The sequence below is a fragment of the Podarcis erhardii genome, assembly GCF_964252035.2.
Source record: "Podarcis erhardii genome assembly, chromosome: 5".
Lineage (NCBI taxonomy): Eukaryota > Metazoa > Chordata > Lepidosauria > Squamata > Lacertidae > Podarcis > Podarcis erhardii.
In genome coordinates this window covers 24033164-24045414 of record NC_138509.1, presented here as the reverse complement: position 1 = coordinate 24045414, position 12251 = coordinate 24033164, and the positions used below count along the sequence as shown (strand labels likewise).

At 42.5% G+C, this 12251-nt stretch overlaps 2 long non-coding RNA genes across 2 annotated transcripts; one reads left to right on the top strand and one right to left on the bottom strand.

Moving 5' to 3' along the window:
- Positions 1-5011: 5011 nt before the first annotated feature.
- Positions 5012-5871, bottom strand: LOC309341640. Its single transcript, XR_014156482.1, has 2 exons — positions 5733-5871; positions 5012-5241 (listed from the first exon to the last, which is right to left on the bottom strand). It is a non-coding gene; the product is annotated as an uncharacterized lncRNA (long non-coding RNA).
- Positions 5872-5967: 96 nt separating this feature from the next.
- On the top strand, positions 5968-11299 carry LOC309341658. The gene is made up of 3 exons (XR_014156507.1): positions 5968-6068; positions 7296-7657; positions 11166-11299. It is a non-coding gene; the product is annotated as an uncharacterized lncRNA (long non-coding RNA).
- The last annotated feature ends 952 nt before the right edge of the window (positions 11300-12251 follow it).

Here is a 12251-nt window from a genome sequence, read left to right as displayed (position 1 = left end):
GGTAGACCAAGTCAAATCATTATCTAATCCACCCACTCAAAGGGTCAGCTTACTTTATGATGTCATAACTGCTAGTTACGCCATAGCAACCACTTTTTAACCCAGGGAGTGAGGAGCCTTCACAGATGTGACAAAGCACACAGAGTTCACTGAACCATCACTAGAAATTTAATTACCTTCTTTTGATAACTGGAGTTTCATATTCTTACCTACTAGACATTTTAAAAGTTTGCCTGAAGTCCTGCAATATAAAATTTCATACCCACTCAACTACCTCAAATAAATGAGCACAAAGGATGGCTTGTCTGCCAAGAAAAGTTTATAAAATCTTGTTCCTGGGAGAGAATGTTACCCTATAACATCATTAAAACATTTTGAAGTTAGGGGCTGTGATACATGATTCTGAAATGTCTTAATTCCCCCTCCCCCCCAAAAAAGAATGCACTGATGTAGTTCCTTCCCTGGGCTCCTTTAGGAGGAAGGGATATAAACTAAATACAGTGGTACCTCAGTTTAAGAACAGCCCTGTTTATGAACTACTTGGTTTACGAATTCCACAAAACCGGAAGTAGTGTCCCGGTTTGCAAACTTTACCTTGGTCTAAGAACAGAATCCGAATGGTGGAAGGGCACCAGCGGCAGGGGGCCTCATTAGGGAAAGCGCGCCTTGGTTTAATAACCGTTTTGGTTTAAGAACGGACTTCCAGAATGGATTAAGTTCATAAACTGAGGTACCACTGTAAATGAAACAAAATGAAATGAAATGGTCTAGTGGACTTTTTGACAACTTGTTTTTGGACAGCTGACCCTATTACACAGGTCTTTTTCATTAATATTGTAAGCTACTCATTCAGCTCATGAGCTAAGCATATATTTCATATTATTCCTTTTGAAGATTCCTAGCCAGAATATTGGATGAATTACCTTCAAAAACTACAAGAAAACAACGACAAAGCCATCAAACTACACAAAAACAATACACTGTCCTCAGTCCTGTCACTTACAGAGGGAACCAGAGTGTGCCTTTTTTCACCTCTGTGGGCAGAGCTGAGCATTCTTTCTAGCAAGTTCAGAAAGGAGCTATGTTACAAACCTGTGTGACACATCTTTGAAATATTTGCTGATACCTTCTGATAAATATCAGGCATTCTCTCTCCATCAAACATTTTCTGATGTACAAAAACATCGCAGAAAAGCAAAGATGATCCTGGAGTCTGTCTTGCAGTTCAACATTTGTACACTGCACCACTGATGGTTGCTTTGTCACCAAAGGCCCATTATTTGAGGTGGGGAGGGGAAGCATCGCTTTTACTTGCTGGACCTTGAGGAACAACTTTCAGATAATAAATGGATGACAAGCAGGCTGAAACAGATTGCTCCCAAGCATTTGACTTGTTGAATCTTAAGCATCAATTACTCACATTGGCAGAAGCCTCACAATTCATCACAGCTCAAGCAGCATCCTCCTTGAACTTCCACCGAAGCTCATACATAACAGCAGAGGGAGAAATGGTTTTGCTGTGTGCATGCTTTCTCCACTAACATAGCAGTTTCAGAGGCAAGTTTTTGATGATGATCACAGTGTGTTTCTTTTCCCATTAGTGCTCTCAGAGTATTGCCTTGAAGTTACAGCACCAGTTTGTTTTAAAAGCAGTGTGTATTCACTAAAGTTGTTGCTCTTAGCTTCCATATTGTAAGTTCATTCCGTGGCAGAAAGCTCCACTGGTGTCAATGGGACTTATTTCTACAGAATCAGCCTACGCCAGAGATTTCCTTTGCTACAGTGATTTTCCTGTTAGCTTTCATGGAGCATACAAATCTGTCTCTGAGACTGAAGTCAATGAGAAAGACAGATTATGCTCAGTATGTGTAAAAACAACAACAACCAAACTCCACAAAATTGGACCAACTGCTTCAAAGAGGCACTTCCTAATGCTGAATTATGGTACCTGATGAAACTTATTCATCTCCTCTGTGCTTGCACAGGTTACTATTAAGAAAGCAGTAAATATAACTAAATCTGAATCCAGACCAAGGTCATGTCATCCATTGCATGAGGATAAGCATGAATACAACAAGCATGTCCTTGCAACACCTGAATTATATGGGTAGATTCATCATGACACTGTAATGGTAAATCTTGGGTTCCTTCTGTTTTCATGTGTGAAGTAACTATCAGTGAGTGAGGCATTGGGGGTTGGGGGTGTGAACCTACATGTTCAGCTGAACTGCAGATTTATAAAAATGTCTAGGTTGCACTGCAAACCAGGAAACAATCAGAGAAAATAAACAAACAAGTATTTAAAGGGGCGTTAGTTCTAGAGGACTTTTTTTTTAAAAGAAGCAACACTGCATTTGCTAAAATATGCTACTTCCTCAGCTATTCATTGCAAAACTCCAAGAAGATCACAGCATAATGCAAGAACAAATATAATCTTATATACTTTGCTTAAGGCAAAGGATGATAAATGGTCTTAGCAAAGCACTTCTTTGTAGCATTTAAAAAAAAATACTACAGAGATTAAAATTCTGGAAGAATCACAGAGGTTGGCAAAAAGGGAAGCTTAATGAACTACTGCACTTGTGGCAGACTGTTCAGTGCTTCCTTCTTTAAAAAAAAGCACAAAAAAGGCTATAACTGAAAATAGTAATGTTTGCTTGGAAGCAAATAAAATGTGAGCGCACTTGTTGATTAATTGGGGGGGGCTTTTACATATAACAGAAGATGTTCAAGAAGCAATGAGTCACTGGGGACGCAACTTTGGGTCCCCTTATTCCAGGTACCTTATCTGCACAGCATATTTAAACTGGTTTAACACTTACTTCTTCTTCAAATAAAACCTTGAGAATTGTAACTCTGTTGAGAGAGGGTGAGGATCCAACAGCCTTTGCTGCACAGTTTGTAGGCTTCTTTGTGGGGGTCCTGCTTTATGGCTTTGTGCCCCAAAAGGAGTCCCAAAGTGATTTACATGACAATAAAACACAGAAAAATGCAATATACAATTCAAAATCCATTAAAGCAATACATATACATAGGTATACTAAACGTGTTTGTCTGAAAACAACAGCAACAACAACCCAACATGACAATGTAAAATAACCATTGACATCCAAAAGAAGAATAGACACCAAAAAGCCAGAGTATTGGTGCTGTCCAAATATCAAGGAAAATAAAAAATCTATGCCTGGTACCAAAAAGATGATGAAGTTGGAACCAGCTGATCTTCCCTGGGCCAAGCATTCTATAAGGAGAGGGTGGAGTGCTACCATAGAAAAGGTTGGTTCACTCATTACCACTCCCTGAACATATCTTGAAAGGGGCTCACAGGGAAGGGCCTGATATGTTGATCTCAGGGTCCGTGCTGATTTCAGGGTCCAGAAATGGGTTCATATGGAGAAAGGTGGTCCTTGAGCTATTGGGATTCCAAGATGTGCTGCAAGGCATTATAGGTCAAAACCAGTTCTTTGAACTGGGCTCAAAAACCAATTGACCACCAGCACAAGTGGGCCAAGAACTGGAGTTATATGCTCAGACCACCTGATGCTGGATAATACTCTGCCCACCACATTCTGTACTTATTGCTGTTTGGGAAGTCTTCAGGGGCAGCCCAAAGTACAATGCATTGCAGTAATCTAACCAATAGGTTACTGGAGCACAGATCTCTCAAGTCAGGCTACCCCCATGCAGACAGGATGACAGCTGGGCCACCAGCTGAAGCTGGTAGAAGGCACTCCATGCAACAGTGGTCACATGTTCTTTTGATGACAAATCCACAGCACCCCTCAGCTGTGCCCCTACCCCTTCAGGGGAAGAGTGATCCAATCTATAACAAGACGCACTTAACCCATGCAGACTGGGGAACCAGCTATTAACTGTGTCTCTTTTTTAGCTGGACACAGCTTCAGTTTGTTAGTCCTCATCAGGTCCACTGCCAAGGCCAGGCACCAGTTTAGCAAATCCACCACCACACCTTGCAAATGAAGAAGAAATAGAGCTGTGTGTCATCAGTGTCATCAGCATACTGATGAACTGAAAGTGATGAATGCAGTGAAAGGAATCAGTACAAAGTTTAATGACCAAATTTCTTCAACCACAAGGTCTTTTTCAGTGAGTTCAAGTAAATACCACTTGTCTCCAGTGTGCTCTTCTCCAGAGGAAGCCATAACTGAGGAATGACTGCCCCTAGATGCTTTCATCACTTTAAGGAAGTAGAGAGCATCTGACAATATAATATTGATCCAGGATTCCTCCTGAAATTCCCACTGAGGACTTCTTCACATTCATGGGTGAAGTCTTTCGCTGAATGCTTCATGTTATTGCCAAAGCAAGATGAACTGAGAACGCTCCCTTCTTAGGCTTTCTAAATGCCTTTATGGCTATTACAAGATTGTGCATCACACTGCCTATTAGCCTCAGCAAAGATCAGGCCAGTAAGGAGTTTCCATCTAAGCTGCAGAGGTTCTGCTGACCTCGCTGCAAGCTTTGAGGTGACAAGATAGTAAGTAGCAGCATGCAGAGCAAAGAAAAGGAATGACCCATCTGTGCAGCCAGAGTCTTGTTCTGTTCCATCATTCCAGATTACCCGTCAAATTATGCCAGAGCTTTAGATGCATTGGCTACCATCCAGCACAGCAGTGACTGGTCCTCAGCAGGATTTTACAGCTGACATCTTCCTCAGAGGCTTCTGCACCCAACTCCCAAGACACTTTTATTAAAACTAGGGAGTTGTCATTGTTGAAAAAAACACTTTTAGGATCTGCAAATTCGCCAAACTGTGGTTTTTCACAAATTATGTTCTGTTCATAGATCTTGAGAAATAAGCAGGAAAAGGGTAGGTCAAAACCACCAAGACATCCTCCAGTGACCTCTTTAGAGAAGATGTTTTCAGTGTTAGAAACTCAGCAATATAAGCTAGGCGTCAAATGGCTCCTTTAACCAGGGTGATAGTTGCCAAAACTGAATGCCTAGTTGCCATTTTGGGGCAACTTTACGAATGGGGCAACAATACGACTTTTTGGTTCCTGAAATTTATTCTGATTGTGTAGGTAAAATACAACAGGATGTGTTGCTTGTGTGTGAAAACAGTCATGAGCCAAGGTTCCCCAGGCATACACCTTCAGATGGTGGAGGGGAGATGGTGAGGGGAGAGACTCCTTCAGGCAAGGCCTCCTTCCACCTGCCTTGCCCCCCCCCCCTCCGGCCCTAGGAGTCCTCATAAGGGAGCTGGTCCTGGAGGAAGAACTGTGAGGGGAGAGACTCCTTCAGGCAAGGCCTCTTTCCACCTGCCTTGCTCCACACTCTAGTCCACGGGTCAGCAACCTTTTTCAGCCGTGGGCCGGTCTACCATCCTTCAGACCTTGTGGTGGGCTGGACTATATTTTGAGGGGGAAATGAACGAATTCCTATGCCCCACAAATAACCCAGAGATGCATTTTAAATAAAAGGACACATTTGTGCAGAAGCTAACCTACTCTTTGAAACTAAAATTTGCATTTGTTGCTCCACCCACTTTTGCCTCTAGTCCCACTCACCACTGGCACGTGCCCCCCAGAAAGTGGCCCATAAGGGGATGTGGCCCTCAGCCATAAAAGGGTTCCCTGTCCCGGTACTATACAGACTGACAGTTGCTCTCCAGGCTCTGAGCAAGAGAATCTTTCACATCATGCGCTGGCCTGGCTTCTCAGTGTGAACAGTTCATCCCTTGGGGGAAGAATGAACTGTTTTTGGACTACCTGTCCCAACTTGACTGCCCATCTGCTTTCCAGCATTTGTTCAAGTCCTTGCCTGCCTGGAGTTTCTGGACCACCGACCTGGACTGTCTTCTTGGGCATCAAGCCCAGTTACGGGCAGGCCAATGACACAGACATTGTGGAGGTTTTGTCTCATTTGCAGAGCTTATGTTGACCTCCTTGCTGACTTCACAATGGCAGGTCACAGCTGACAAGACAAATACAAGAAAGCATCATACCCTGAAGCATGAAGACCTCATTTATCAAGCTCAGCTGCAGTGCACTAAATAAAGCAAACCCCTCACAGATTCCAATGAGAGGATCGCCATTCGTTTCAATGTCAGCTATACCATGGATTGATATTTTTCCCACAGGGAAGGTGTGGGGAGAGGGAATCCTATATCTACCATATCATTCAAAGTATACGTATCTGTGTCGATATATACAAAATGCCAATTGACAGGGTTTCGTTTTGTTTTTTAAAGCATCCATATGATTTCACTGTGGTTTACAAAACTTTGAACAAATTGAAAACATAAAAGTGCAATAAAGAGTGTTAAAATATTTATGATAATATTAAAAGGTGCTTTAAAATGCCTGGGTGAATTTTAAAAGTGGGGCGTTGCTGATAGCTATGAGATAGTGAAGGTCATTACTTGGGGAAGGGCTAGAGATGTGAAGGCATAGGGGAAAAAGGAATTGGGGGGGTCACTGTCATTCACACACACACCCAATTTTCTGTTGTTGGTTTTCCTTCTCTATGAAGGGCAGCGCCCAATGACCATAGCATGCAGACAGGTTGATAGTGCTCCATCAAGTACTTTGCTCCCAAGATGCTTAGAGACTTAAAAGTATGCACCAGCAGTTCGAATTGGGTCCAGAAGCATTTCTGAATTGCTCTCAGAGGCAGTCTCTCTATATAATAATGCAGCAATCCAGATAGGATCTCAACAGAGCTTTCTGGTAACATGATCCCATGTTAAAACCAGTATTTTAAATTGGACCTTGGAAATGCAGTGGAAGCCAGTTGAGCTGACAAAACACATGAGAAATGTGGTCAAACCACAGTTTATTTAGTGAATCCATTACAGAAGCAGATTTGAATCAGATACTCCCTAAATTGGCCCTGAGTTGTCTGTTACACTATACCAGTTCCTAAGCTCTGTAAGAATTTTTTCTTGACACCTCTTCTTCCCCTATGAAGCCTGAAAATTCATATGAACCATCACCTTCTAAATCCAACACAAGTGCTTTGCCCCAAGCTTCCCATGGCCCAATTCAATTCCACCTGCCTCCCCTTATTCCTTTTAATATCCCTGACCCATAAGACTTTGACTTTTACTTCTCTAAAACTAACCCAAGCCTAATCATGTTTACTTGGAAGTAGGATCCTGGATTTCAAAGGGACTTATTTTCATGTAAGTGTACTTAGGACAGCAGCCTAAGTCAACCAAAGTTTGTACATCATGAATCTTGGTTGGTCTTCATAAAGGTACTATTTTACTCTCACTGTTTAAATTTTGGATGCAATTGTTATCTTTTCTTACTAGACATTTCTATTAACAGGGCTTTAGCTCAGGGGGGAAAACACCCACAAAGAAAATTCAACTGACTAATTCAAAGCTCCAGTTTGGAATTTATTTCAGGCTATTTATGACAGCAGCCTGTTTTTAAAAGTGCCTGTTATTTTGCATCAGAGTTTGTCATGCTTCTTACAGCCATTATGAAAAGCCTTTCAAACTCTCCTCTTCTTAATTACCACAAAGAACTTGGATGCATTTCCCCGCTCTGATCTGCTAATTTAAACCTCATCCATGGAAATGAGCAACAATGGACTCAAGGAAATTATATTCAACAATTGAAATCAACAAGTTAAGCAACTGAAACGGATGCCAGCTTCTCCTTGGTCAGCTAACTAGGATCAAAGAGTGAGTAGATCAATTGTAAGGTCATTAAAGGACAAGAGAAAACACAATGGATATTGATGTCAGAGAAAAACGAGTCTAATTGGCCACACCTCCATCGCTGATCAAGTGAGAAAGGACCCACCTCATGCCCTTGGACACAGAGGTCAGCTGATATATGAGTTCTACATGCCTGATTAACTACTTGCTTGCCTAGCAGGTTTCAGATGACTAGCACTTCATAATTGATCCCAGCGGGACCACTGGGTTCATTTAATCCAAGACAATTATTGAATATTTGAATGTGGTATTCACTTGTCGTTTCTGGCTTACAGACCATACATGATGCACAGTGGCATGATTTTAGATCTTTGTAGAAAGGGAGGCAAAGAGATCAGAGAAAGGTGGGTGACAGTTAACGGGGATTTTTTAAAAATCAACCCTTGGACAAATTCAAGATTAAAGGAATAGCAGGAATCCAAAAAGAGCTGCCCAAAGGCTTGTGCATGCATGGTGAAATTTCTGACTGTGAATGGCAGACCTTGGGCCTTTGTAATATCCTTTTTATGTGCACCTATACGAACAGAACATAGTGGAAGCATATAACCTCCGGTAACAGGTTGCAAGATCCTGCATCAGATTCTCCAAAGAAACATAGCCTCCCATAGCTTCCAGCCCAATTACTTCCAGCTAAAAAACTTTCAGCCTCTGTCAGTGTCTAATTCAAACTCCCACTGTCTCCAGCTGTCTCCGTTTCAACCAAGTTCTGATGGATGCCACATTTCCAAAGCTAGTGTGCATGTGTCGAGGCACAGGGTTTCTAAGGGGCAACCATAGGATATGCCCATGCATGCTGAGACAGCCAAACTGATGTCAGCAAATTGCTGAAGGCCCTTCTCCACCTGCTACATCTTGCAGCAATAAAAACCCAGATAGGTTGTTTCTTCTTCTGGTCAAAGGCATACAGTGGTACCTCAGGTTAAGTGCTTAATTTGTTCTGGAGGTCCGTACTTAACCTGAAACTGTTCTTAACCTGAAGCACCACTTTAGCTAATGGGGCCTCCTGCTGCTGCCGCGCCACCGGAGCACGATTTCTGTTCTCATCCTCAAGCAAAGTTCTTAACCTGAAGCACTATTTCTGGGTTAGCGGAGTCTGTAACCTGAAGCGTATGTAACCTGAAGGTTACCACTGTACTCAGAAAACAATGGTTCTAGATCCTGGGCAGCTGACTCATCACCCTTCAGATGTCTCTGTACTACATCTCCCATGATCCCTACCTGTGGGCTGGGTTGGCTGGGGCTGATGGGATTTGGAGTCCAATAACATATGGAGGGTCACAAATTAGCACCCCTGCCCTAGACTATAGTCCTCTCTAGATGTTCCCCCTCATGTGCTCCCTACTTCATTGGTAGTGGGGGAGCAGGAAAGTGCTAATTTTCCCTGCCCCCCTCTGCCACTTTCCCAGTGGCCCCCCTGCCCACCTGCATTGGGGCTGAACACCTGTAGCAGAGAGTCATCTCCACACAAGGAAGTTCCTGTACTATTTAGAACCCTGATTGTACATGGTCTAAGACTACAGACCATGTCCCAGGTTTTGGTCTGAAGGCACATGCGATCTGGCTGAAGCTAAGCAGGTCTGGGACTCTGGACCATTCTCTGAATGGTGAACTGCCAAGTATGTGTGCCACAAGGAACCTTGGGTTCCATGAAAGAAAAAAAGCAGGGTATAAATGAAAGGGTATAATTGAGTAGATAAAATGCAGAAGTCCATTCCCAACTTGTGCAGCAGGGAGAGCAGGGCCAGTGAGTGAGCTCATTCTTGCTCTCCGCAGTCCTCACCCTGCAGGGCAATTGCACAAGGCCTGAATGCCTAGAGAGAGCTTATGTCATCAATAGTTCAAAATGAATTTCAGCAGCAAAAAAACAGGTTTTGCCCTATATGCTACCTAGAAGGTGGCACAGCCTTTCTTTCAAAGGTAACACTTCCTGAACTTCACTGAAAACAAGCTTTACCATGAAAGTCATGGACTCCTAAGCTTCTGTGAAGAGCAGCATTCTTGTTCTCTACCCCAGGTTGGCAGTGGAGGGGGAGATTAGCCTGTGGGCGCTTGTAAAGGACAGACAGAAGTGCCTGTCTTGGAATGAATGGCCTGGCTGTGTGGCAATGGCTTGGCATAGAGGCAGCCCACTGCTGGGTGACAAGCTTTCCAGCACCTAAAAAGTGGGTCTCTGTGTATGTCTTGGCCAGACTCAAGACTCAAGAACCATCCCTGATAAATAGGGGTCATCACTAGAGCAGATGGAACCAGCAATAGGGACAAAATATGCAATCCTGCAGGGCTGGCCCTACCATTAGAGAGAGTGAGGCAGTGTCCTCAGGCTGCTGAATTTGGGGTGTTGTGAAAAAGCAGAAAAATTGTTAATTGATTGCCATGGTCTTTATACATACAAAATCTGATGACGTTTAGCATAAATGAATCTCTTCTCAATGCGAGCAACTGAGGCTGAATTTCAGTTGTTATAACTATAAAACCAGCACTATTTAGAGGTATCTTCATTGATCCCAGTTTCAACTTTGTATAAGTGTATGTAGTGGGGGTGGTAATTGAACATATTTTAAATTATCTCATTAACCTCCTGATTACATAGAGAAGGGGAAAAGTCTTTGAACATTATGTTGTTTTAGCCAAATTGGTGACGTAAAAGGAATCAGAGAATCACAAATGCAGCAAATTAGGGAAAACTCTAAACATCTATATCCTCTCCTATTGCAAGAGACAAAGAAGAGATTGAATTGATGGAGACTGTGAAATACAATTTACTGGTTAATTTATCAGGTCATGTTTGCTTTGTGGCACAAAGTTCCATCAGAGGAGCTGTTTCGCCTGACATTGGAACCTTACTATTCAGTAGCATTGATTTAAATGGTGTGTCTCTGGCATAATTTGTAATGTCTACCAAAAAAAAAAGAGGTCTGAACAGAGATGGAAAGATTTCTTTGTGATGGGCTTTGTAACACAGGGGAGGACCTATCAATTTAGTTATATAATGTTATTTTCTTTTTGTTCAGTATCCTATGGACCTGTAGTTAATATGACAATAACGGAGACTGTATGCAAAATAATAAGAAAAAGCACTTCCAGAATTTCTGCACAGTGTGGGGCTGGGATCATGCCATTCTGTTGCCATTTGTTTGCAAATTTTACGTTTTGATAAGTGCCCCAAGATGTACACTCACACTGTGCAGCCTGTACAGTACACCACAATGCAGTTGGGCAGAATTTAGCCTTATAGGATCTACTAAAAAGACAAAACAAACCAACAGGAACCTTGTGGTCTACTAACCAGAGCCAGGTGCAAAACAGTGCTTAGGAGGGAGGATGTTAGCTAAGAATTGAGAGCTATGTGCCTATTACCCCAGCTCCAGTGCACTCCCAGCAATGGCGGCTGAAGCCAAGTACACATGTTGTTAGCCATCTGTATCCTGCAGTTTCTTGAGAGATAATGCTGGTTTAATGTGCTTTCCCTCAGACCAGCTTCCATCTGATTCCATAACACAGACCGCCGTCAAGCTAAGGTGTGTAAATTTTAAGCATCCCTTGTGCTTGCACAGATGAGGGCTTCGTTGAACAGGTGTTCAGAGAGCTGCAGACAAGGGGAAGCAAATCAGGTAATGGTGTGTACAGCAACATAAAATGCAATGTGAACTGCAGCAGGAGGAAATGACCTCACGTTCTACAGGCCCTTGGTCAGGATGCTTCAGGCCACAGGACAAAAAATTCTCCCCAACTTTTCTTTGTCTCAGCAGCCTAATTTAGGGTGGTGGTGGGAAGCTTTTTAACTGTTGTTATTTTTTATGGTTTTAAAACAAATACAATAACCATTAAACTCTTATCCAGCAGTATATCTAATGGGGTTTGCTTCATCCATTTACACGTTCCACATTCAAACATATTACTTAACGTAACTCCTCCACTGAGAATACTAAGCAGTTGATATAAGAAGGTCTTGATTTTGGTCATTAACATAGTTAAAGAAAGGGGTCCACGTTTCTTGGATGGTATCTCTATTTGATATGCCTTTGATTGCCCTCCTGTGTCTGGTGAGACACTCAGACATTGCTGTATCCCAGATATCATTTTCCCATACGTTCAGGGGTATTTCAGTCTGGTTCTTCCATTGCTGAGCTATTGCTAATCATGTTGCAATCAGAAAGAAGCCTACTAGTTTGCTGTGCTGAAGGGTGGAACCTAAGTCTACGTCCAAAAATAGTAAGGCTAAGGCGGGATTTGGAGAAAGGGGTTGGCAGGTAATTGTGGATATAATGCAGAATACTCTATTCCAAAAGTTCCCCACCCAACTTGAATAAACTGTGGCTATTGTTAGGGGTCTGGGAGTCAGAAACTATTATTATTATTATTATTATTATTATTATTATTATTATTATTATTATTATTATTATGGTACCTCGGGTTACATATGCTTCAGGTTACAGACTCCGCTAATCCAGAAATAGTGCTTCAGGTTAAGAACTTTGCTTCAGGATGAGAACAGAAATCGTGCTCCGGCGGCACGGCAGCAGCAGGAGGCCCCATTAGCTAAAGTGGTGCGTCAGGT